The sequence below is a fragment of the Bidens hawaiensis genome, unplaced genomic scaffold, assembly GCF_021521415.1.
Source record: "Bidens hawaiensis isolate Kalapana, Puna unplaced genomic scaffold, B.hawaiensis_p1.1 tig00002671_1, whole genome shotgun sequence".
NCBI classification, from domain to species: Eukaryota; Viridiplantae; Streptophyta; class Magnoliopsida; order Asterales; family Asteraceae; genus Bidens; species Bidens hawaiensis.
The window spans coordinates 1105887-1111177 of NW_027491145.1; positions in this window are offsets into that span (position 1 = coordinate 1105887).

The window sequence follows — 5291 nt, forward strand, 5'->3', positions numbered from 1 at the left end:
TTGTACAAGGGAATTCGGGGAGAAGTCGCGGAACGTACGGGTTGGTAAAAATGGCAAAATATGTGTATAAAAAGTAATAGTGAGTATATATATATATAACACATACGTGCTTATCTGAAAAAAAGTGTACTAATACATGTACGTATGATACTGTCGATAATACTAAGTCCCCGTGTTACGAATATTATATTCGATTATAATCAATATTATTTTAAAACTGTATTTTATTAAATATAATATTATATTTTATCATAATTAATATTGTACCTGACCATAACAAATAAAATATTTTATTTGGCCTTAATTAATAATATTCTCTACTCTGATTCCTACTATTGAAAAATATTATTTTTATAACAAATCGTGGAACCGAAAGGTGTCGAAGTCGGTAGCCTCATATCGGGTAAACAACTGATGTTGCCTGTAAACGAGAATGCGAGGATGTTCTAGCGAGTCCAAACTAAACCTTATTGTATGATTGATTCATAGACCGAGAGTAAATGCAAGGCCCAAAAAGTAATCGTGGAAAGTATGATATACGTACGTCTATCTCAAGGGAACACGACACTTCTCGATTCGGGCCTAATCTTTATCTCCTATACTAGTTTTTAGCTGTAAATTGAACTATTTTCTAACAATCTCTCTACTTCCATTGTTTAAAAATAAACATTACTCCTAAGAAAATACTTAGGAAAGAGAATGGTTTATCAAATCATAAATATAACAGCTATCCTATTAAAGTTTTAATAATATAATAATCCATGACCACCTACATATATCATACCCCAACTATGAAAATAATAATTCTCTTATATCTCACCAGTTTCGCTTACTTTGTTGAACCCTCCACAGTTAATAAATTTATCAAATCATGTCAGAACCGTGAGTCGGGTGAAACCTATGAAAAGGTTGACAAGAACACACCGACTCTGTAACCCAAAGGCCTGCTGAATATCCCGATGGAATCAGGATATCCAACGAGTGGGAATGAAGGAGTGAAAATAACAAACACGAAACAATAATAGATAATCAATAAAAGCACATTCAAAGACAAAGATTCACTGTATTTAATGAGTCATTAATGAAACAGTGAAAGGAATGTCTAGGATTTCTTGTTTGACGGCGGCGACGGCTGTCCGAGGAAACAAATTGAATATTCCTTTAGAATGTTTCTCGTATTCCGTGTGTGCCAACTTACAATCCGTGCCCTAAATGGAAACCTATGACCCTATTTATAGACCCTGACATTCCTTCTAGAAGTTCCTAATCATTACATAATGAAATACAAAATAATCCAAGTGTTGAGTCCTCGAGCAAACTCACTATGCTAGGTATGCTTGACGAAAGTCCTCGAGCATACTTTACTTAGAATATCTTCAATGAAGATATTCCCCTCCAGCAAGCTTCATTCCTCTTGACTAATCCATGCTTTGCTCGAACTAGTCCATCGAGCAAACTCATTCTTCTTGATGTCTTTAGTCTTCTTATTCAGCAATCTTTAGCATGCTCGGATGTAAATTTTGCTCAGTGAACTAAACTGTGCTCAAAATCCTTGCTTTGATCACGTGACATCTTCTTATTGCATCCATGCTTGTCCCCGTGTGGTCGATCATCCTGTGCTCGTAACACTTGGTTAAAACTTGTATGATCAAGCTGTTTGCTAGATTAGCAATCCATGCTCGATAGAAGAATAATCTTGCTCGTTGAAGTGTAGCTTGCTCGAAGCCTTAACACTTAAAAAGAATCAATCATTTAAGGTTCTGAAGACCTTGCTCGAAGTAGTAAAACATGCTCGATCGTCTAGGCTTGCTCGAAGTCCACACTTAGCAGTTTTTTGAGGAAGTTGAGAAGAGTCCAATCTTCCTTATCAAAAATCCGACTCAACAATCTCCCCCTAGATTGGAAGAAGCTCATATGCACCAAAACATACCTGCATAGAGTTACACATGTATCAGACATCATAGATATATCATTCAAGAACATGTCATTTCATTTCATAAAAAGGAATTCTGCCTCTTGGGCATTACACATTAAAGTTTTTACATTTCATACAAAATAACAAAAAAATAATAAAAAATACAAAGATAAACAGAAATAAAATTGATTTTCTTTGAGCTCCATTCTGCTATCTTCTTCTCCTCCTCCTTGTATAAGAATCTTCTTTTAACTTCTTGATAAGGGCTGCATTTTGTTTAATCATGTCTAGTTCCACAGCATCAGAGGAATCAATGGGGAATTCAGCGTCAATTAAGTCTTGTAAATCTTGAGGGTGCATGAATTTAAGATCCCATCATTTATAATCACGGCAATAGGCAATCCCGACGCATTCCTCAGTGAAATTGAGTCATTGTGCTGGTTATACGAGATGAAAGTAATTCTTCCATTGATTTGCATCACTGAATTTGGTTCTCTCATCTCTTCCATCATTGCTAATCACTCCTTTAAAGTTTTCCTTTTTTCATGTAGGCTGCTTGCTTGGGATTTCTTTCTCTTATCTTCAAACAGAGAGAGCTCCTGAATATGTACGTCATTTATTCTCTTTTTCCTTTTCTCCCTTTCTTCTTGACTCCTTATCTCTTTCCTTTTTTGGTTCAGAAAAGGGAATCCCTTTTCTGCTTGTTCTTTGATGAACTTGGAAAGATCATTTCTTTGTAGTCCGGGCAGTTGTCTTCTATCTTTGTTATCATGTAAGTCCAGTTCGGCCATTCTCCTTAGTTGTTCTTTTGAGAAATTTCTCAAATCATCTCTAAAGATGACGAGAGTTTCTTCTTTATCTTCAGTAATGACACTCAAGGTCTTGGATCTTTTATCGAAGAAAAGACGTGTGGGCAGATTTAAATATCTTGGTGGCACAGGCCTCACACTTTCAGACCTTGGGGTTCAGCTCGTGCTCCCTTGCTGAGTTGTCTTCAATTTATCAAGTCTCTTGACATACCACCTTATAATTGTTTCATCAGTCTGAGTCATCAATCTTCCCATACCAACGCCTTTCTTGTGCAGGGCACTCAGCATTTCAGCTCTAACCAACTCATCTATTTTCCTTCTATCCTCCTCCAATTTTTTTCAATCTCCATATACATTCTCTGCTCTCTTTTATATATTTCCAGTAGTTGAGCATGAGACATTCTATTAAACTCCTCTTCAGACATACCCTTGTCCATTAATATATCCCTTAAGGTTTGGACTCTCAAAGGGTCTTGAAACCATTCTTTAGCCTCAGCTTCTTTCTTATCAAACTCTACTCTCTCCTTTTCCTTTTGTGCCTTCAAATTTTTTTCTCTTTCACTATTAGCAGACAATTTTCGACTTTTATAGGAGTCTTTAACACTTTGAACTTTCTTTTTCAATTCTTCCAGAGTGAGTTTGATCAAGGAATTGTATTCAAAGCCATGAATTTGCAAAAATTGAATATCTTTATGTTTATCTTTCATTGATTCATATTCATCATCACCAATAAGTCGTCGATCCTTGGGAGAGGGTACCGATTTTTAACAGTGAGCTTATTCAATTCGGGGTAGTCAATGCACATCCACATGCTACCGTCCTTCTTCTTAACGAACAAGACCGGGGCACCCCAAGGTGAGATGCTCGGTCTAATGAAGCCCTTGTCGAGCAAGTCTTCCAACTGGACCATAAGTTCTTTCATTTCATTCGGTGCTAGACGATAAGGGGCTCGAGCAACGGGTTTTGCGCCCGGCACAAGGTCTATCTGGAATTCGACCTCGTGGTCCAGCGGGACATCTGACAAATCCTCTGCAAATACATCCGGGAAATCCCAAACAATAGGAACATCACCGACGGTAGCCACCTCGGTTTTCATATTTATAACGTACGCCAAATACGCCCCGCAACCCCGCTGCATCAATCTCCCCGCTTTAAGCATAGATATGATATGTGGCGTCGCACCACTCCTATCACCGAAGACAGCGATTTGGGTCCCATCAGGGGCCCACAGTCGAACAAGTTTCTGACCACAAATGATTTGAGCATCATCACTCGCGAGCCAATCCATCCCGAGCACCACATCGAAACAACCTAACAAAATCAAATACAACCGCACCGGAAATCTATACCCAGACAAGTCGATGGAACAACCCTGAATAGCCCTAGACACGGACACGGATTTTCCTACGGCGACCTTAACCTCAAACACATCAACTACGAACTCGGGTGATTTATTCAACGAGGAACAGAAAGCGGTAGACACAAAACTTCTGCTGGCGCCCGAATCAAATAAAACTAACGCCTGTAATTCATCAAGTAGAAAGGTACCTAGGACAATATTATACTACTGCTTAGCTACACGATCATTACATACGATTTCAAAGGAATAAGAAATTATAACGGTGGAATGAAAGCTAAATAAGGAAAAGTACCTAAAACGACATCTGCATCCTCCTTCGCTTCCTTCTTGGAGATGTTGAAGGCCCTCGCCCTGGCCTTCAGCTTCTCATCCATCTTCCCCCTCGAGGAAGTCCCCTGACCGGACCCCCCCCCCCCCCCCGCCTTAATGGAAGGACAGTTTGATGCCAAGTGACCCGAACCATTACGGCAGAAACAAGTCAATGTCGGACACTCGAAATGGGGGTGTCCAACCTTATCACAATGAAAACAAGTGCCAGACCCACTCTTACATTCCCCCTTGTGCGGTTTCCCGCACTTCTTCCAATTACCGAACGCCGCATCCCTCTTAAATTCAGAAGTCTCCGTTTTTACACTTTTCTCAGATGAATTAAAATTGCCTCCCCCGGCCCGCTTACCGTAAAAATTGAAGTTCCATGTCTTCCTAGTCTCGGTCGGCGGTAAATTCTCCCTCTGATCATACAATGTACCTGCTAGAGTAACCACCAAGTGAAAAGAGTTCATGTCGGTAGTCAACACACCCCTGCGAATATCCACTGGAAGCCCTTTCACATACTTTTTAATCCTCTTGGCTGCTTCGGGAGTAACCAAATCGGGACATAAACGAGCCATCTTGTTAAACTTAGTGGTACCAGCCTCCAGGGTTAAGAATTCCTGTTCTATCTTATCCAATTCATGCGGAGGACAAAACTGATCGAGAATCAATTTCTTCAACTCATCCCACATCATCCTCCTAATCAAACGATCACCCATAGCCTACGCCAAGTTATCCCACCAGCACAGTGCCTCGGAACGAAGCGAGGTGGTAGCATAAGTCACCATGTCATCCCCCTGCACTTACTAACCCTTAGAACGGCCTCCATCTCTCTCACCCACTGATGTGCTGCCAATGCATTAGTACCATCGAAAGAAGGGGGGTCACACTTCCT